The sequence below is a fragment of the Martes martes genome, assembly GCF_963455335.1.
Source record: "Martes martes genome assembly, chromosome: 5".
NCBI lineage: Eukaryota > Metazoa > Chordata > Mammalia > Carnivora > Mustelidae > Martes > Martes martes.
Window position 1 is genome coordinate 100524321 of NC_137892.1, and position 23324 is coordinate 100547644.

The window sequence follows — 23324 nt, forward strand, 5'->3', positions numbered from 1 at the left end:
GCATTTCTTTCTCTTCACACTGCCCGGGGTTAGCTCATTCATTTCCTTGATCTCAATGACTACCTATGTATGGATGCTCCTTTAATCGGCACCTAGTGCCCACACTGAGGCCCAGCCTCAGTCTCAAGACCTCATTTTTCTGAAAGAATGCCTCTGCTGAGTTGCCCTAAAACTAAACATACTGTCTCCCTTTAAACCATCTTCTGTCTCTTCCCACTTTCATCCAATGGTCCACCATCTACTCACTGGCCCAGGTTAGAAAGCCCATGGTTCCTCCCTATCCTACATCTCATCTCTGTATTTCTGGACCTACCTCCTCTTTTCATTCCTGCTATTATGAATTTAGTTCATAACTCTATCACCTTCTCCCAGAACAACTGCCACATCTCCTAACGGATATCCACATGTGCATATTCTCCGGCCGCAGGGGTCTGTGTGAGATGAAAATCTAAGCAAAGACAAAAGCTCAAGATCCTTACTGTGGTACAGATTCTAAGGACTTCACTACCAGCTTCCTTCTCCAGTCTCATGGTTTCACCCTGTACTCCAGCAAAATTACCCTGCTGGCAGTGCCCAGGACTCACTACTGTGGTCTTCACCCATATGCTGGACCCTCTGTGCAGATGGCCTGTCTGCCTCTCTCTCCTTCCCCCATTCTTTATCTAGTTAAACAGTACTCAGCCTTTAAAACTGATTAAAGATAGCCTCTGCCAGGAAGCCATCCCTGATATCCAAGGACGGATGAGTTGTCTTTGCTTTGTGCCCTGCGTATTTCTATTCCAGAGTTTGACCCCTTTTGAAAGTTCTTCATCCAGACAGATGGATTTACCATGTAGTTTACTGTGCACTGTGAAGCTTCAAGGCCCTTGCTCAAATAGACCCCTTTTAAGGCCCTTTCCAAACTATTCAGAAATGTGCATTCTTTCCTTAATGAGGGAACCCAAATTTGTCTAAGTTTCAGGTCCCACAGACTCTAGATCTGCACGTTTTTGTGTTTGTTTACCATCTAGTTTGTGAATTCTGTATGGGCAGAGCTTATGTCTTATTTACCTTTGTCTCAACAACACACATGAGGCATTTAATAGTAGGTTGCTGAATGAATGAAGGAATGAATGAATGGTCTAGAAAACTAAGGCAAGACTGAGAAGGGAGGAAGAGAAAGCAATGAGTACAGGATGAGGCAATATGTGGATGGAAAAGTTCAGGACAAGAAGCTCCCTGGTTCCCTGAACAGCCAGGAGAGGGACATTGGCCAGGATACCAGCATTAGAACAAGGCCATGAATCAGACTCATACAGAGAGCAACAGCCAGAAGCTAGGCAGACAAACACAGGCCTGTAGTGTGCACAGCCCGGTGGTCAGAGCAGAACAAAAGGTACAAATACAGGTCAGTGACCAGAAAGAGAGGAGTAAGACAACCTAGGAGGAAGACAAAAACCAAACAGGAATGACAAGCAAGCACTTCCTGCTCAGCCCTCTCTGGTTCTGGGGCGACAGATACCACCCCAGGGGGCAGGGGGCAGGAATTCTAAACACCTGGCCAAGAGATGGGCTATGAAGGGGGGCACAGGAAGCCAATGGCTTGGATCGGCATCCAGGATGATCTATTTCCAACCCTGAGCATCAAATGAAAATGAAATCATGAAAATGCTGCTGAGTTCACAAAGCCCTCTTTAAAAAAGAAGAAAAAAGGGAATAAAAAATCTGTATCCATCCCATTTTGAGGTATTCCTTTAAAGATTTGCTTTCAATGATGTGACAATGAATGGTTATGTTGTAGTATGAAACCAGGACAGCAGTTATGTAAAGGAGGCAAAAATGGCTTCATTAAAATGCATGGAGGGAGAAGCAATGGATTATAGTATAGATCGTGCTACAGATGAGCAGATTACTGAGCACCAGGCACACAGGGGAGACAGATTAATGAAAAATAAATAAAGGGGCGTCAGGAAAACAGCATGAAGCTGAACACTGGCCTGCCGCTTATCACAGACTATAAGCCCAAGTATGTGTGGAAAATCATTTCTTTTCATTTGGAAGGTTGATTTGAAAGTTAATATGATTTGTTTCTTTACCTATTTCTCCATTTTATTTATTTATCTTTGGGATAATTAAACATAATTTTTAAAAAAATAAAACATCAACATAGTAGAGTATCTAAGCAGGATGTTGACTCTGGAAAAATGTCAAGGGCATGGCAGTTTTCTTAATAGTGAGGATAATCACTGAAAATTATAAATAAAATAATTGATTCTTCTTGTCATGGCTTTGCTGTGTGTTTTGCCTGAAAACCTGCCTGGATGTTACTTTGAAGGGAAAATCACTTAGAGTACGGGAGAACAATGGGATTTGGAGTCAGATGACCCAGAGTTGTAAAGGCAACTCTGACATTTATATTGTGGGATTTAGACAAATCACCAACTCTCTCTGAGCTTCAATTTTTGGCAAGAAAAAATGATACCTGCTTTAATTAACTCAGAGTTTTCAGTGCATCTCAAGTGATCTATTATTTAAAAAAAAAAAACACAAATTTGTAAAAAGCTATACAAACATAAATTATCAATTGCATATACAACCTCCATTAGGTTTCAGCTGGATTTGGGTTACATGTAATCACTCTAAGAGATGAAGAAGAAAGCATCTAGCAATCACCTGAAAATCACACCTACTATTTATAATGTTGATACTGACAGTGAGAGACAGATAGTGACTATTTTTCAGAATGGCATTACTTTCCAATATTTACTTAATCACTTTAAAATTAGACTTACAATTTCTACAATGTGTGAGGTTAAACAAGTCACCTCTTTTGAATTTAATAAGCTACATTAAAGTATTTATGATAATTATATATGCTTCTGAACATGGAGATGCTTAATTAGAAGCTTAAAAGTTTTAAGACAAGTAAAAATAGATGAACTATATGTAAGAACTCTGAGAACACAGTAGTGTGTCTATTAAGATCCAAGTGGAGGTGTGGGGTAGCTGCTTACACAAGTCAGGAGTTCAGGAAGAGGATGGGGCTGGAGATACAAATTATGGATTCATCAGTCGGTTTTCAATCATACGGGAGAGAGTAAGTATAGCTAGAGAAGAGATCTAAGGCCTGAGCTGCCGGACTCAGTACTGTTTCAAGACTGTGGAGAAGACGATGACATAGCAAAGGACATTGAGGAAATCGGCTAGTGAGGTTGGAGGAGACAAGTGTTCTGAAAGACAAATGAGGAAAACAGTTTAAGGAGGAGGTAATGTCAACTGTGCCAAATACTGTCAAGTAGTCAGCTAAGATACAGACTGAAAATTGGCCCATGGATCCACCAACCTGGAGGCTGTGGTGACATTGACCTTCAGTAGAATGGGAAGCCAATAAAAGCGGGAATGGGGAGATGTTGACCTTTAAATTACCTCCCTCTTGATACTCTGATTTTCTTTTTAACCTGAGCCCTTGCATTTTCATAAGTGGGGAGGACACAAGAGAGATGGGGGAGAGCTTGAAATTAACTTAGCCCTTTTATTGCCAACAAACCCAATTTCAGTTCACGAAGTATCTCCATAAGATAATAAAATCAGTTACAACAGAATCAATTCCCCAAAGAGAAGGGGCCCTCGACAGACCACACAATTACAATCTCCACATTTTCTATACCCAACATCCAACAGAGTTTTGTTTTGTTTTGTTTTAAAGATTTTATTTATTCATTTGACAGACAGAGATCACAAGCAGGCAGAGAGGCAGGCAGAGAGAGAGAGAGGAAAGCAGGTTCCTGCTTAGCAGAGAGCCCCATGTGGGACTCAATCCCGGGACTCTGAGATCATGACCTGAGCAGAAGGCAGAGGCTTAATCCACTGAGCCACCCAGGCGCCCCCAAGAGAGTTTCTTCTGAGTTATGAACTTAGTCACAAAACTTTCATCTTATACTTAAATGTATATTGAAAATAGCAGAGTGATTTAAAATCATAGATGTTCTGGAAAATCTGAAGCATATAATGACTGTACATACAGCTCATTCTCTTGCCTTTAGGCAGAGGTACATCTGAACCTTTGTGAATATTTAATAGTTAATATTGGTTTCTAACCCAACAGCATTAAACCTAACAGCGACTGCGTGTAAAGTAATATGTTAAGCAAAGATCCTTATCAGGCCTTCCTTTAGGTTCCAATCCCATTGCACCATCAGAGAGCTCCAACTCAGATCCCCTGGAGAGATCTCAGTATGGAACATTTTAATGATTTGGGCCTTTTTAATGAACCTAAAAATAAACCATTAAATGTTCACTTTATTTTACTCCCATGAAATGTGTCCAGATGAAATCCTGCCTCCATCCTCCCATATCATTCCATCCCTCACCCTACCCTTAGCATCAAAATGCACATCAAAATGGGTTTGCCCACATTCTCTTTCAGTGTGTTCACCAATGCAACTACAATAGCAGTTCACCATCTATATGACACACTGATCTTTTAAACACCATCCATCCATCCCCAGGGCAAAACCATTACCATTCCTATAATTTATCTCCATTAGTCCTTTTCACCAGGCCAACAGCCATTTTCCCCTCTCTTGTCAAATCCAGTGGGCCATCAAATTCTAGGAAAAGACTGTCCCAATATCTGAATGATTTGACTATTCTACAGTCCTTGCAAGTTCAGTTTCTCCTAAAAAATTCCAAGCTGTTGCTTTTTTAAGTTATTATTATTCCTCTTAAAATAGAGGAATACCACCTTTCAAGATGTCCTTCTTGCCAAACATATTATTTATTCCATTTACAGTTAGAATTGTCATGCTCATTTTCCTCTTCAGTGAACTACTTTCCAGAATTTCCTTTCCTCTTCCCTATAATTAGTGCTACATAACACTGATAAAGGACCCACATTATCAAAAAGAAGAAAGCCATAGGAGCATATTGAGTATTCTCAAAGGAAAATATTCCAACATAGGCGTTTATAATATTCAAATAAGTGGTTGCTTTCTGTGCAAGAAAATAGAAACAAATTTGCCACAAAGCTTGCTTCCTTTACATTCATCTATTCAATAGGTACTCAAGGAGCAGCCATTACATGCAAGATATATAGACCCTGTTGAATACAGAGATGATGGGCACAAAGCCTGCCCTGGAGAAACTCACTGTCTGGAGAGGAGAAAGTAGGACAAATCTTGTTAACATGTAGTGGAGTACAGGGCGCCTGGGTGGCTTAGTTGGTTAAGCAGCTGCTTTTGGCTCAGGTCATGATCCCGTGGTCCTGGGATGGAGCCCCCCATTGGCTCCCTGCTCAGCAGGGAGTCTGCTTTTCCCTCTCCCCTCAGTTGTGCATGTGTTCTCTCTCTCCCAAATAAATACATAAAATCCTTAAAAAACAAAAACACATGGTGGAGTACATATTAGGGAGAGATTCTTTTCAAACAGCTTTAAAGGAGGGCAGTGAGGAGAAGGTATTTGAATGGCTCTTGAAGATCAGGTGTCCTTCAAGTGGGATTTAGAAAACTGAATGATGGGAGAAGCTTCCGGAGAAGAAACTTGTGTGAGCACAGAAGAGCACCTGGGAGGGCATGAGTCAGGGCAGGGAACGAGGAATCCACTGCTCAGGAGTGTGCGTGAAGGTGAGCAAGACAAAATAAAGTTGGAGAGACGGTTTAGAGCCCAGCCTTGGCATGCTGAGGATGCCAGGGGGAAGAATATGGCTCCATCCTTTAGGCAACGAGAATCCCTCAGGATTTTGGAGGAGGAGAAAAACAAGATGAGAGCATTAACGTATAGGATGGATTAGAGTGAAGCCATACTGGAAAAGGGAGGCTGATTATAAAGTTTTTGGCCACATAGGCTGGGCCTTGATGAAGTCGAAGGAGAGAAAGGCTGTAGAATTCAGAGGAGGGGGAGGATTTTAAGATACTTCATAAAATTGATAGAATCTGGCATCTGATGGAATGTGGAAGGTATGAGGGAGGGAGAAGTCAGAGTTCACCCCAATAACATGGGACTGGCTGCAACGAGGATTACAGAGGATGGGAAGGTTTGTGAGCGAAACATGTCAGGGAGAGGATGAAGAAGATGCCTGGTAGCTGCTGGAAAAACAGAAGTCTTCTAAGAAAGAATTCAGAGATGGAAGTACAAACAAATGTGGGAATCATCTGCACAGATGTGACAACCAAAGTCACGACTCTGGATGAGATTTTTAATTGAGAAACAGCCATAATTACTGTCTATACATCACAAAGTCAAATGGTGTTTTGCTAATTATCCACTTAGTTTGATGAATGTAGACAGCCAATATCAGATCATTACAGCCTAGATGCTTTGCAGATGGACTGGCCCAGTTCTGCAGTCCACATCCATCAAATTAAACAAATCATTGTCCAATCTGCCCTTGGCTTTGTGCTGTGTCAATACAGTCAGTGGGGACATGTTCGAATTGAAATTGAAAACATGATTCAAGACCCTGCAGTATCAAGGCGGATCTCTGGGTCACAGTCCTCCCACCAGTCCCCTGGCCATGATACCATCCAGCAAGGGCCCACACAGTGCAGTGCCCACGGAACTCCAGCAACGGTGTCACCCTCACAGGAGACTTCAACACAACACAGAGCTTTGCCTGCGTTTCACAGATACAGCAACATGAGGCTCAGAGAGGTTGTTAAGTAATGTAGGGTCCCATGGCTAATAACAAGTGGGGGTACAACAAAACGAGTCCTCAGACCCATAAGTGGATGGCAGGGAGGTTTTTGTGGTGTTTGTTTTACTAAACTCTATTGCCTGACCTCTGTAGAAAAAGAAAATTAGTATTGTGCTCTAATGAGCAAAGTTGAATGGAGCAGGTTATCTGTGGCCATTGACCATTTTCCCTTGTGGTCACTTCTTCTGCATTCTCTGTGTTACCTCACTGAAATGGATTGGGTGAGTGAATGGTATGTACATGCATGCACACACACCCCCCTTCCTCATTAATCTCAACCTAGGAGGCCAACTTAGAAGAGCTAGATCTCAAATGACACTTATCATCAAAACTGTAAGGCCCTATTTCCGAGGGTACTTTTCATACTTCTTCCACTGCAGGCAACCAAAACTGGCAATCACATTGCACATGATAAATCTGTAATTCGATGTAACTTTCACACACTTCAGAACATAACTTCTAAGCCAAGTATCATCATGAATTCCAAATTTCAAAATGAAGGCCACTATTCTGTATGAGAAAAGATCAGGGCAAATGAAAATCAAGGTATATTTTCCAAGTAGGCAGATGGGAAGAGTGAGCAAGAAATAAAAATCACTTTCCCCCTTGCTCTGTGCTTAGAGACTTGCAGTATTTCTCCCAACTCTGCTGGATCCTAACATGCAAGGTTCATGAAGCCATACTTAGAAAAACATTTTAAAAACCAGTCGGAGGAAAACATCCTAATTTACCTTAGCTTCAGTGCATTCTGCCCTTCCACTGAGAGTGGAAAAGGAGAACCACCAGCCATTTCTTAATCGTAACAAGGAGGCTTAGTGAGGCAGGTACTTAGCCGCAAATGCTTCTGGGAAATGGACTGAGAAAAGAGCTCCCCGTAACCATTCGTGCCCCCTTATTGTCACCAGGATTGAAGAGTCTCCTGAGGAAAAAAAAAAAAAAAACACAACAAAACTTGAACCATCATACAACTGGAATTGAGACATTAACGGCCATGTCTGATGGCCACGGAACTGTCAGATTACAGATTACAAAGAGAGGCAAAGGCACATCAGAGGGAACATGTCAGCTACAGCAGAAAGTCGACATGTTACAATCCAAATTGTTTTCTATTTCTGTGCAGAAACTTCAGAGTTGGTGACAAGAATGGGTGAGACATCTCTCAGGCTTCTCCTTTATATAGAGGGCATAAAAACAGCAGGACTCCGCAAAGACTTGGGGAAAGAAGTTTTCCTTGAACAGCATGGTGCTAGGCAGACTTCGTGTTCCCCCAGTTTGGAAGGGTAGGGAATATGTGTTACTTGTCCCCAGCTTCTTGACAGCATTGCAACAGGCTACAGTTGGAGACACATGGGTTGCTGTCTCTTGATGTGGGAAACAAAGGCAGAAGGAAATATAGATGAAATTAAATGTCCTTACAACTTGCAGCCGATTGACAAATACTGGAGACAGGCAGCATATAACAGTTCTCCAGGAAACTGCCAACTGTCTTAACTGTTAATGCCTTTCTAGAGGGAAAAACTACCTCAGCTTGACAACAGCAAGGCCTCCGTTATCCAGTCTTCTTTAGCACATGAAAATTATTTTGGAACTTTCCTTATATTTACTTCCCTCAACCCCAAAGTATGTAATTGACCCTCATAAGCCCAGAGCAGCAGCTCTTCCTGCTCCATGGGTCCTGTCCCTGAGCTTTAACAAAACCACCTTCTTACACCAAAGACAGACATCTCAGGAATTGTTTCTTGGCTGTTGGCTCTGGACCCCAACAACACTACTCCAAAAACACATCATTTCTCACTTGAAACTTAAAATGAGCTGAAAAATAACTCAAAAAATAAGTGACTGCACGAAGCAGCCTACCCACTCAGAATTTGTTAAAGGAAAAGGGACAAATGTTTCCCATGGGCAGGAGTGGGTCGCATAAAGAAAGAATTTGCTGCTGCTTTGGTCCTGTCCCTGTCCTTTCCCAACAAAGGGGCAAACGGGCTCCAGTGGAGAGAAGCTAAAGATATTGCCAGATATCTGGTGATTATAGAGGAGTAACCTATTGGCCATAATGGAAGAGTCTTCAGTTGGGTCAAGCGAGCTTCAGAAGAAAGGCACCCCAGGGATGGGGCTCTCCAAAGAACCAAAGCCACACTTAAACAGCCCAGGCCCCGAAGGCCACAAATCCATGAGACAGTGTCAGTCACATGAGAACTTTTCTAGTCCCAATTCACCTCTCCTTTCCCTACTATATTCTAACCCTAGAAGGGCAGGAGCAGATTCTAGCTTCTGTCCCCTGTCTGTAATAGTCTCCACCCCCTCCTCCCAGCCAATCGGGAGTGTAACTGGGGGAGGGAGGAGATCTGACTTCAAGTCAAAGTTGGAGTGTTGATATTTTATAGGCTGGACTTTCTGAATAAAAATTTTGTTTAATAACCTAAATATCTGTATGCAGTGTTTGGGAGAGACAAAATAAATTGCTCTATGATTACCGTTCCCCCCCCCCAACAAGTTTTGCTCATTCACCACATCAGTTATATGCATTTTCCTCCCACTTAGTCATTTGTATCTAGGGACTTTGGTGGGATCTGGGGACCTGCCAGAGAGGGCAAAAGCCTAGAAATGTAGTGGGACTCAGACATACACAGCCAAGTAGGACAGGCTGAGGTGGATGAAAGATGGCAAGGGGCGGGGGGTTATTTAGGTTGTCACCCACACTATCAGTTGAGGTCACCTTGTCCTCTGAGAATTACATAAAATTGGCCAACACTCTCCCCATCCCAAGATTAATGGAAGCCCTGTCTCCATGAATCTCCAAAGGCTCTCTCCCTGATTTCTCCCTTCAGTAGTTAAATTCTCAGTCTTCTCCAGGCTGCTCTGTACTCGCCCTGCATTCTAGTTCTTCAGTTTGAGCAGACTCTTGCCTTGATTTCCCAGAAACACTACAGGCACAGCCTTCACCTTGGGCGATTACCTCTCAGCACCAAGCATGTAGTAAAAGGAACACAAAACAACCTTGTCTTTGAACATCCTCTGGCCACGAGGCGGGGGGGGGGGGGGGGGGGGGGGGTCTACTGGTGGGCGTGGAAGGCTGCAGACTGACTGCACTGCCTGTCTGTGGCTTAATCCCCAGCTTCTCCTGCTCCCCTCTCCTCCTTTCTCTGCTCTTCCCTCCTCCCCCAAAACCCTCCTTTATTTTTTAATGCTGACTGGCTTAGCTATCTCTTTGTTTCAAAGCCTCCTTCCAAATCATGCCCTGGGGGCTTCATTTTATCTAAATAAAAGGCTATTTACTCCAGAGAGAAACATGCCACATTCTTACAGGCTGAAGCTGTGGCAATCACTTGTGGTTTTAAATAGTAATTGCTTTATCTGTGCCACAAGACCCAGCAAAAGGGCTCAAATTTGGAGGGGTGAAGTGATTATGGCTATAGATGGTGGCACATTTCAGAACTCACTGCCACCTGAGATTTGTCCTAAGGAGAAAGGGGTTCTGTATGTTAATTGAAAATATATTAAAATGCTGGTGAACTCAATATGGATCCTTGTCACTTTTTCTGGTTCCCTACCCCCCACCTCACTCCATCACCCCATCCCTGCCCTCCACACACACTCACTCACACACACACTGTGGCCATGGGCTGTGACAACCATCAGCATCCCCGACCTTGAGGGCACAGTAGCCCATATTCTTATTTTCCAGGCTCAGGGCAGTGGGTTTCAGCTTTAGCAGTGTCCTGGCTCTACAGTCTGCCACGGTTAAGAACTCTATCCGTGATGGTGGCATTGCCATGCCGATCCCAGCAGAGCGCCAAGAAAAGAAAGAAGAAAGATCCTCTGGTGCTCACAGAAAAACAGTGAGGAGGTTAGGCCTTGAGGTGCAGCAGTTCTCCATTTTTAAAATGACATTCCTTGTGGGACTCTCCAACTTCATCAGCAGCGAGAGCAGAGTCACACGCCGGGATCAGCCACTCTGGAAATGATGACACACAAAGCTCCAAGTCCTGGCTCAGCAAACAGTGCTGAGGAAGAAATGTGGGCATATGTGAGCCCCCTGTGCAGGAGAGGGTAGTTGTCTATGAAAGACTGGGCTTCCTTGAGTCAATAAGAAGCCAGTCAAATGGGGGTTTGCTCACTGCTATTGACATTTGGGGCTTAATCTGGTATGATTACATTTGCCATCAGTAACTGCTAAATCCTGAGATACTCGGATTACATGCTGTAAACGGCTTTTGTCTATATATCTAAGAAATTCACAAAGATACAAGGCTGAGCTGTGGTAGAATTATTCCGTGACTTTGACTCATCCTACTGGCCATGTTTTCCAGAATGCCACTGAAGAAATTTCCACACAAAATATTAAAATAGGTAATAAGACCCAAGCACCACCTATAAACATTAGGTCAAGTGCTTTACCTACCTTATCTCATTAAATCCCTACCATGGCCCTAACAGACAGGTGCTATAATCCCCATTTTAGAGAATCCAAAAAGAGGCTCAGAGATTTTAAATAATTTAAGGTCAGACAAGTGATAAATATTGAAACTGCTTAATCAAAGACATGAAAATAAACACTAAACTAGACCAACCAAAAGATTCTGGAACATACTGCTTTAGGTTTAGGCCAGGCCCATTAGAAGCAAAATTGGAGACAAGGAATCATGTCCAAAAGTTCTAGGGAGGAAGGCCTCCAAGAGAACACTGATTGGCAGTAAGGGAAGCAGGACCGAAACAGCAGGAGGTCAAGCAAATATGTGATCTCAGGTAAAGACCCACCAACAGTTGACTTCAACTGATCCCAAAGGGGAGTTCCAGGATATAAGCTACATCTCACAGTTGTCCAGGCCAACCAGAGGCACTCCCATTCCTGTCGGTCAGGGCCGTCGCCCGAGGGGGAAAAAAAAAAGCCCCAGGCCTGGCCACAGAAAGAAAATCACACCAAACCTACTGGCGTGTATAAATGGTAACAAGAAATCTGAGGAATCTGGCCAGGGTCAAGACATTGTCTGCTGAGGCATCCAATGGCAGGGCTGGCCTCCAACCACCTGCACATCCTGAAAGTCACCCCCGTGAAACAGAGTGTTTCCATAATTTGGGCTTCTGACAGACTGTATATACGCATGAGAAGTAAAAAGATTTAGGTTAGACTTTTCCTTTATTGAAACTGGTCTGTGATTTGGGAGCCCAGTATTTTCAGGTTCCATAAGGGGAATGAGAGTATAGTCAAGGAGGCAGGTTTATAAGGCCAAAGAGTCTATGGCCTTGCCCAAAGATGATGTGTCCTCCCCACACGTGTTCTGCTGCCTGTTCTGGGACCCTGGGCAAGTCATTTAATTATGTGACTCTTGGTTCCCCTAGAGAGGGGGAAAAAAAGGAAATACCCCAGAACTTGCTGGAATAAATGAATGAAATGATACCTACAAAAGTGCTTTGTAAATGGTCATGATATCAATATTAGTTATTAGTAATACTAGTTGTAGTTGGATTAAATACAGAAAATTGTTTCCATTCAAATGGGCTGCAGAGAGGTAGACATGACTGTGGTTAGATGTAAATTCCAGAAAAATGGTGTTTTTTCTTGTTCCCAAAGCAGCCTGACCCTGCCTACTCCCTGATGTCTCTATCCAAGCCATCATCCAGCTGGAGATTGGATGGATTTGTAAAGAAAGCTGCCTTGAGCTTCAGAAAATCCCAGCTCACAATGACCCAGACCAGTCAGTCCCTTCAAAGGCTCGGGACACTTTGTCTGCTGGACCTTGAAGGGCATGCACCTCTTGAACCTTCACACATCCCGTGGCCCCAGCTCTCTTTGTTTTCCCAAGGCAACTCACACTGAACACCACAGCACCTCCAAAAAGAATATGACATACTCAACACACTGACATGAAGTTGCAAAGGACATAATGGAATAACCATGTCCCCACTGGGCACAGCCTTAACCCAAAGGAGGAGCTCTCAAATATCTATGAAAAGCTGCTTTCAGGGTGTGGGGTGGAGATTTCAGCACCCAGGGCAATAGTGTGAAAATTACACCAGACACATGATCTGGTCAAATAAAGCTAACATCGTTTATAGGAAGAATGTTTCTCCCGAGAGTGACTTCCAAGTGTAGGGCACAAGGGACCTCAATTATTATAGAATGTTTCCTTCTCAACTATCTTTTGAGCCACTGGATAAAAAATAGACTTTGGGATCAGAACAACCTAAGTTTTATTCCTGACTTCACCGTTTATCAGCTATGTTACCTTCAGCATGATCTGAATCTCAGCTTCCCTGTCTGTGAAATGGGATAAGGAGTCCCTCCCTCATGAGGTCACTTTAGGAATAAAACACAGGCTCCAGCACCTGGGTGGCTCAGTCGGCTAAGCATCTGCCTTCAGCTCAGGTCATGACCCTGGGGTCCTGGGATCAAGTCCCACATTGGGCTCCCTGCTCTGTTGGGAGCCTGTTTCTCCCTCTGCCTCTCTCTCTCTGTGTCTCTCATGAATATATAAATAAAATATTTTTTTAAAAGAGAGAGATTAAATAGCAGGCAAGTTGCTTAGCACAATTCCTGCTACAGTAGCAGGCATTCTACAAATGCTATCAGAGAAGAGTCGTGTTGGGGGTGGCGGGGGCGGGCAGCAAGATGGTGGAAGAGTAGGAGACCTAAATATCATCAGGTCCCAGGAGTTCAGCTAGACAGTTATCAAACCATTCTGAACACCTACAAACTCAACAGGAGAGAGAAGAATAGCAATTCTAGGAACAGAAAATTGACCACTTTCCAGAAGGTAGGACATGCAGAGAAGTGAATCTGAGACAACATTCGGGAAGATAGACTGCAGGCAGAGGGGCGGGCTCCCAGCAAGCTGTAGACCAGTGGAGCACAAAATCAGAACTTTTACAAATCTGCTCCACTGAGGGATGTCACTCCAGAGGCTAAACAGGGGGTGGAGCCCTCGTGGGGACAGTGTGGTCTCAGGACCCACGGGGTCACAGAAAGACCAGGGGTGCCTGAGTGCGGCAGAGCTCCCAGGTATCCTAGCAGGGAAGCCAGCAGCAAAGACAGAGCTGGGAAGGGGGCTCTCAGCTCAAGCTTACCTTAAACAATGATCCGAGGCACAGTCGGGTCAAGGGTCCTTGGCCAGGGACCCAACAAGCAGCAGATCTGGGGACACTCACCTTCCGGGAGGAGTGGTGTGGGTACGCTACAGGAATCAGCTGGGTTTGGAGACTCCAAACGGGGCCATGCACCTGAGATAGAAAGGCTCAGTCACAGGCCGGGTGAGCTCGAAGCCTGGCTGAACACCAGGGAGATGGGAGGGATTGACTGCTTTTCTCTGAGGGCACATTGAGGAGTGGGGGCCCAAGATCTAGGCTCCTATGGGGCGGAGAATGGGAGGCTGCCATTTTCATTCCTGTCCTCCCAAGTTGTATGGAAAACGTTCATGGAATAAAAGCTCCAGAGAGCAAAAACGGGTGGATTGCTTAGCATGGCCCCTAGCAAAGGCAGTGCAATTCTGCCTCGGGCAAAGACAATTTGAGAATCACTGCAACAGGCCCACCCACAGAAGATCAGCAAGAACATCCAGCCAAAACAAAGTTCACGCATCAATAAGAACTATGGAACTCTAGAGCTAGGGGAAAGCAACAGAGAATTCGTGGCATTTTCCCCATGATCCTTTAGTCTTTCAAAGTTAAATTTTTTTAATTTTATTTTTTTCTTCCTCTATTGTTTTTACTTTTTCCTCTTTCCTATTTTAACATTTTTAACTATTTTATCTTATCAATACCTTTTTAAAAATCTTTTTAAATTTTCATTGTTATAGTCATATTTTATCCCTTCATTGTATTTAACCTTATGTTTTGTATACACATAGGCTTCTTTTTTTCTTTAAAATTTCGGTATACAATTTCTTCTAATAGACCAAAATAAACCCTAAATCTAGCAGGGGGCTTTGTTCTAGTCTTCAGCCTGATCACATTCTTTCTCCTTTTTTTCCCTTTCTTTTTCAACCAATAACTTATCTTATCAATTCCTTCTTTTAGGATCTTTTAATTTTTTAAATTTCATCTTTACAGTGATATTCCATCCCTTAATCACGTTTATCCTTATTTTTGTATTTTGTATATATATATAAATTTTTCTTTCTTTAAAATTTTGGGAGGTAGTTTCTTCTAACAGATGAAAATACAACCAAAAATCAAATGTGTGGCTCTGTTCTATTCACCAGTCTAATATCTATCCATCTATATATTTTTTTCTTTATCCCCCCCCTTTTTTTCTCTCCCCGGTTTTGGGTCTCTTCTGATTTGGTTAATGTATATCTGGTCCAGTGTGTCAGTTGAAGCCTTTACTTCCTTGTTGATTGTTTGCTTAGATGGGGTCGTTGCTTTTAGTATTTTGTTCTCTCATTCACCTATTCTTATCTGGATAAAATGACAAGGCAGAAAAACCATAAAAAAAAAAAAAAAGAACAAGAGGCAGTATCGAAGGCTAGGAACCTAACCAATAGGGACATTACTAATATGTCAGAACTAGAGTTCAGAATGATGATTATCAAGGTGCTAGCTGGCTCAAAAAAAGCATGGGATTTATTAGAGAATCCCTTTCTGGAGAAATAAAATCCCTTTCTGAAGAAATAAAAGAACTAAAATCTAATGAAGTTGAAATTTAAAAAGCTATTAATGAAGTGCAATAAGAAATGGAGAGTCTTATTGCTAGGATAAATGGGGCAGAAGAGAGAATTAGTGATACAGAAGACCAAATGATGGAGAATAAAGCTGAGTAAAAGAGAGACCAACAACTACTGGACCATGAGGGGAGACTTCAAGAGACAAGTGATACCATAAGATGAAACAATATTAGAATAATTGGGATCCCAGAAGAAGAAGAAAGAGAGATTGGGGCAGAAGGTATATCGGAGCAAATTATAGCAGAGAATTTCTCTAACTTGGCAAAAAGAACAAGCATCAAAATCGAGGAGGCACAGAGAACCCCCTCAAAATCAATAAAAATAGGTCCACATTCTGTCATCTAATAGGAAAACTTACAGGTCTCAGTGACAGAGAAAATCCTGAAAGCAGCTCGGGATAAGAGGTCTTTGAGAATTACTGCAGTAGAAATATTAGATTGGCAGCAGACCTATCCACAGAGACCTGGCAGGCCAGAAAGGACTGGCATGATATATTCAGGGCACTAAATGAGAAAAATATGCTGCCAAGAATGCTATATCCAGCTAGGCTGTCATTGAAAATAGAAGGAAAGATAAAAAGCTTCCAGGACAAACAAAAACTAAAAGAATTTGCAAACACCAAACCAGCCCTACAGGAAATATTGAAAAGGGTCCTCTAAGCAAAAAGAGAGACTAAAAGTAATAGACCAGAAAGGAACAGAGACAATAGACAGTAACAGTCCCCTTACAGGCAATACAATGGCACTAAATCTCTTTCAGTAGTTACCCTGAATGTAAATGGGCTAAATGCCCCCAAACAAAAGACACAGGGTATCAGAATGGATGAAAAAAACAAGACCCATCGATATACTGTCTACAAGAAACTCATTTTAGACCCAAAGACACCTCCACATTTAAAGTGAGGGGGTGGAAAACAATTTACCATGCTAATGGACATCAAAAGAAAGTTGGGGTGGCAATCCTTATATCAGATAAATTAGACTTTAAGCCAAAGATTATAATAAGAGATGAGGAAAGACACTATATCATACTTAAAGGGTCTCTCCAACAAGAAGATCTAACAATTTTAAATATCTATGCCCCTAACATGGGAGCAGCCAACTATATAAACCAATTAATAACAAAATCAAAGAAACACATCAACAATAATACAATAATAGTAGGGGACTTTAACACTCCCCTCACTGAAATGGACAGCTCACCCAAGCAAAAGATCAACAAGGAAATAAAGGCCTTAAATGACACACTGGACCAAATGGACATCACAGATATATTTAGAACATTTCTTCCCAAAACAATGGAATACACATTCTTCTCTCATGCACATGGAACATTCTCCAGAACAGATCACATCCTGGGTCACAAATCAGGTCTCTACCAGTACCAAAAGATTGGAATCATTCCCTACATATTTTCAGACCACAGTGCTGAAACTAGAACTCAATCACAAGAGGAAAGTTGGAAAGAACTCAGATCCATGGAGGCTAAAGGGCATTCTACTAAAGAATGAATGGGTCAACCAGGAAATTAAAGAAGAACTTAAAAAACTCATGGAAACAAAAGAAAATGAAAACACAACTGTTCAAAATCTGTGGGACACAACAAAGGAGGTCCTGAGAGGAAAGTACATAGCAATAGAAGCCTTTCTCAAGAAACAAGAAAGGTCTCAAATACACAACCTAACCCTACACCTAAAGGAGCTGGAGAAAGAACAGCCAAGAAAGCCTAAACTCAGCAGGAGAAGGGAAATCATAAAGATCAGAACAGAAATCAATGAAAGCAAAACCAAAAGAACAGTAGAACAAATCAACAAAACTAGGAGCTTGTTCTTTGAAAGAATTAATAAGATTGATAAACCCCTGGCCAGACTTAGCAAAAAGAAAAGAGAAAGGACCCAAATTAATAAAATCATGAATGAAAGAGGAGAGATCACAAACAACACCAAAGAAATACAAACAATTATAAGAACATATTATGAGCAACTATACACCAGCAAACTGGACAATCTGGAAAAAACAGATGCATTCCTAGATACATATAAACTACTAAAACTGAACCAGGAATAAATAGAAAACTTGAACAGACCCATAATCGGTAAGGAGATTGAAGCAGTCATCAAAAATCTCCAAATGAACAAGAGCCCAGGGCCAGACGACTTCCCAGGAGAATTCTACCAAACACTTAGAGAAGAATTAATACCTATTCTCCTGAAACTGTTCCAAAAAATAGAAGTGGAAGGAAACTTCCAAACTCATTTTATGAGGCCATCATTACTTTGATCCCAAAACCAAAGATCCCATCAAAAAGGAGAATTACAGACCAATATCCTTGATGAACACACACGTGAAAATTCTCACCAAAATACTAGCCAATAGGATCCAACAGTACATTAAAAGGATTATTCACCATCACCAAATGGGATTTATTCCTGGGCTGCAAGGTTGGTTCAACATCCTCAAATCAATCAATGTGATACACTACATTAATAAAGGAAAGAACAAGAACCATACGATACTCTCAATAGATGCTAAAAAGGCATTTGATAAAGTACAGCATCCTTTCTTGATCAAAACTCTTCACAGTGTAGGCATAGGGGGTACATACCTCAATATCATCAAAGCCATCTATGAAAAACCCACAGTGAATATCATTTTCAATGGGGAAAAACTGAGAGCTTTTCCCCTAAGGTCAGGAACACAGCAGGGATGTCCACTACCACCACTGCTATTCAGCATAGTACTAGAAGTCCTAGCCTCAGCAATCAGACAACAAAAAGAAATTAAAGGCATCCGAATCAGCAAAGAAGTCAAGCTCTCACTCTTTGCAGATGATATGATACTTTATGTGGAAAACCCAAAAGACTCCACTCCAAAACTGCTAGAATTCATACAGGAATTCAGTAAAGGGTGAGGATATAAAATCAATGCACAGAAATCAGTTGCATTTCTATACACCAACAGCAAGACAGAAGAAAGAGAAATTAAGGAGTCAATCCCATTTACAATTGCACCCAAAACCATAAGATAACCTAGGGATAAACCTAACCAAGGAAGCAAAGAATCTGTACTCAGAAAACTATAAAGTACTCATGAAAGAAATGGAGGAAGACACAAAGAAATGGAAAAATGTTCCATGCTCATGGATTGGAAAAACAAATATTGTTAAAGTGTCTATGCTACCTAAAGCAATCTAAACATTTAATGCAATCTCTATCAAAATACCAACAATTTTTTTCAAAGAAATGGAACAAATAATTCTAAAATTTATATGGAACCAGAAAAGACCCCGAATAGCCAGAGGAATGTTGAAAAAGAAAGCCATAGTTGGTGGCATCACAATTCCAGACTTCAAGCTCTATTACAAAGCTGTCATCATCAAGGCAGTATGGTATTGGCACAAAAAACAGACACATGGATCAATGGAACAGAATAGAGAGCCCAGAAATGGACCTTCAACTCTATGACCAATTAATCTTCAACAAAGCAGGAAAGAATGTCCAATGGAAAAAAGTCTCTTCAACAAACAGTGTTGGGAAAATTGGATAGCCACATGCAGAAGAATGAAACTGGACCATTTCCTTACACCACACACAAAAATAGACTCAAAATGGATGAAGGACCTCAATGTGAGACAGGAATCCATCAAAATCTTTGAGGAGAACACAGGCAGCAACCTCTTTGACCTCAGGCGCAGCAACTTCTTCCTAGAAACATCGCCAAAGGCAAGGGAAGCAAGGGCAAAAATGAACTATTATGAATTCATCAAGATAGCATGCTTTTACACAGCAAAGGAAACAGTCAACAAAACCAAAAGACAACTGACAGAATGGGAGAAGATATGTTCAAATCACATGTCAGATAAAGGGCTAGTATCCAAAATCTACAAAGAGTTTATCAAACTCAATACCCAAAGAACAAAGAATCCAATCAGGCAATAGGCCAAAGACATGAACAGACATTTCTCCAAAGAAGACATCCAAATGGCCAACAGACACATGAAAAAGTGCTCAACATCACTTGGCATCACAGAAATACAAATCAAAGCCACAGTGAGATACCATCTCACACCAGTCAGAATGGCTAAAATTAACAAGTCAGGAAATGACAGATGTTGATGAGGATGTGAAGAAAGGGGAACCCTCCTACACTGTTGGTAGGAATGCAAGCTGGTGCAGCCATTCTGGAAAACAGCATGGATGTTCCTCAAAAAGTTGAAAATAGAGCTATCCTATGACCCAGCAATTGCACTACTGGGTATTTACCCTAAAGATACAAATGTAGTGATCTGAAGGGGCACGTGCACCTGAATGTTTATAGCAGCAATGTCCACAATAGCCAAACTATGGAAAGAACCTAGATGTCCATCAACAGATGAATGGATAAAGAACATGTGGTATATACATATATACCATACATATGGTGTGTGTATACATATATATATACACACACACGTATACATATATATGTATATACACACACACACAGAGAAAGGGGTGTGTGTGTGTGTGTGTATACATATACAGATGTGTGTGTGTATACATACACAGAAAGACAATGGAATACTATGCAGCCATCAAAAGAAACAAAATCTTGCCATTTGCAACGATGTGGATAGAACTAAAAGGTATCATGCTAAGCGAAATAAGTAAATCAGAGAAAAACAATTATCATATGATCTCTCTGATATGTGGAATTTGAGGGGCAGGGCTGGGAATCATGGAAGGTAGGGAGGGAAAAAATGAAACAAGATAGGATCAGGAAGGAGATACACCATAAGAGACTCTTAATCTCATGAAACAAACTGAGAGTTGCTGGGTGGTGGGGGGTGGTAGGGATAGGGTTGTTGGGTTATGGACATTGGGGAGGGTATGTGCTATGGTGAGTGCTGTGAATTGTGTAAGACTAATGATTCACAGACCTGTACCCCTGAAGCAAATAATACATTATATGTTAATAAAAAAGTGTTATCAATAAAATCAACAATAATACATAAAGAGCCTTGGCCAGTGACAATAACAAAGTAAAATGTTAATTATCATTATTGTTATTGTTATGATTATGCTCCTCAGTGAGCATTTCAGGGGTTGGCAGTTGAAGGGCATGCAGTAAATATTGGTCAAATTAATGAATACACAAGTGACTGCAATCAACAAACTTTTTTTTTTAAGATTTTATTTATTTATTTGAAAGAGAGTGTGAGCAGGGGGAGGGCCAGAGGGAGAAGCAGACTCCCTGCTGAGCAGGGAGCCCGACGTGGGGCTCAGTCCCAGGACTCTGCAATCATGACTTGAGCCAAAGGCAGAAGCTTCACCAACGGAGCCACCCAGGTGCCCCAGTCAACAAACTTCATAACCTATAGCAAAAAGAGAACACTTCTAAATTCAATGCATCAGGAATCTCCTAGGTCCTAAATATCTTAAAAATAGCCCAGTACCTCAGCTGTCACCATGGCACTTCCTCCCTTGTCAGCCCAAGAGGAAAGAAGTCAGTAGAGCACACAGCCCTCCTGGATGACAGGATGGAGGTGAGGCCATCGTGTCAGCATGACTGTGAGTCATCAACTGCTTCTGTCTGGAATTGGGACAGCAATTTACCTAGCTCCAAAGCTCCAAAGCTCCATTAATTTACCTAGCTCCAAAGCCAAACATCAGAGGGAACATCTCAGTTGTTTGTGTCTGCTCCTGAGATAACATCCACTTTGACTTTGCATAACATATGGAGACGTTAGGGATCCAAACACTTGATGTCAATGAAGAATGTGCAGAAACACAAAAACAGCAGCGGCACTGCAACAGAGATTCTCACTCTGTCTTTACAGTTCTCTTCGCCGCTGGCAGACAGCTCTTCCTTTGTGGATTCTGAAGGGCAAGAAGAAGGTGGGTTTGCCTACCCCGCAGCCTATCCCAAAGGAGGCACTGCGTCCTTGAGCCAGGATAGACAAAAGCCAGAGGGAAGAATCCCAGGCAGGAATAACTTGGGAAGAGGCGGCTTACAGCTCCATAAAGAAGATGAGTTGGCTGCATTCTCATTGACACATGAGAAAGAACCACACTGCCTGAAGTCCAATTTCCAACAGGTGTCCTGGAAAATGACAATCTCTTCAGTGAGAAGGAGAAGGGAGATACTATTGACTGAATGACGGTGACAATGGTCATTTGTTAATGACACATGGAGAGACTCTATGCAAAAATGATATCATTTATTTCCATAATAACCCCGTAACAGACACTGTGTTGGTTTGCTAAGGCTATGATAACAAACTTCCACAACAGAAATATATTTGCTCACAGGTCTGGAGGCTGCAAATTGAACATCAGTCGAACCCTGGGAGCCAGCAGGGCTGGCTTCCTCTGAGGGCCATAATGGAAGGAGCTGTTCTAGGCCGCTGTCCTTGTCTTGCAAGTGGCCGGCCTCTTGGTTCCTCTTCATGCAGTCTTCCCCTGTGCATCCCTGGAGTCTCTCTTGCGGGTCCAATTTCCTCTTCTTTTAAGCACATCAGTCAGCTTGGATTAGGGGCCCATACTGACAGTCTTACTCTAACTTAATCACCTCTTTAGAGGCTCTATCTCCAAATACAGTCACATTCTGAGGTTTGGGGGAGTCAGGACCCTGACATATGAATTTGCAGGTGAGTTGGGATGGGTGGGTGGGAGAGGTCCCATAATCCAGCCCATAATGATTACTATGATTCCCATCTTATGGATGAAGATTTTGAACTCTGTTGTGTAGCATAGCTAGTAAATCGAGAGGGCAGGATTTGAATTTGGGTGCATGTGACATCAAAGTCCATAATCTCTACCTTATGACACTGTGTCCTAAAGCTGATGAGTAGTGCTGAGATGAAGCTGAGTGACATCAACATCAGTATTTATAGGCTACTGATACACCTAGCAGATATGAGAAGTGATTTACTGAGAAGCCTGCTTTGAACGGCATTAATCAGTATAAGTCCTACAGTTGTGGATTAATTTACATTTTATTCCTTTGTTACTATAGAAAATTTCTCTAAGCAACAGAAAAATCTGTAATCCGCCCCTGCACAGGCACATACCTGCCCTGGCTAATTATTTAAGACACTGTTCCAAGCTATGCTCCTAATTAATAGTGTGCACTACTTATGCCAAAATACAGGTCCAGTGTCCACTATAGTTTGTAATCCATCTGGTCTCCCAGCCCCCAATGCCAGTGGCAGGTGTGGCTGCTGTCCGAATGGCACCCTTCTTCCTGCATGGTGTAAGGGGGGAGGTCCGTGGTAGGTAATGAATCAACAGCACTCAGCCAGTTCTCTGGATTCTGTTGACATGCATGGCCAGCTTTCTATCGTGATTAATTACGCTTGCTTTCACAGGAGTATTAATTCACTTTTCCGGAGAGCTTTTCTGATTTCTGCTATTTAAAAGCAAATACCAACAATCCCCCTAGCGAGGAAGGAACAGAGTCCAGTTCAGCGTGGGTCATCACAATCGTCACAATCTACCACTTGAAAGAGAGTGTGGTTACCATAGAAGGAAAGATGTGTGTGCTTGTGTATGTGTGCGTGTGTGGAGACAATGCAGTGTGCCCAAATATGAGCATAAACATAACTTTCATTCAAATACAATTTTTCTCCTTAAGATAACTGTATGTCCCCTTTTTTTAATGGGTGCCACCTACTTCAAAAAGCCTACTCAAATAACTGTGCAAGCAAATCAGATACTGCACATTTTCAGTAATAATACAGTCAGAAGAAAGGAGCAGATAATTGGAGACATATTCGTAATTAGACATAACTCCCTTCAAACAAAGAACGACCACCAGTTAATTAATGTTTGTCAAGTACTTTAAAATCATACAATTCAACATCCTAGACATTCCCACCTAAAGGTAGGGAAATAAAAGGAGGGGGAAAGCAGCTTAGATGGGCTCTGGGTCTGTCTTTTTCGGGTATTCATCAGATTTATGAGGGAGGGGGGATGAAAACCACATGCACACAAAGTAGCTGGAACTAAATTTCCT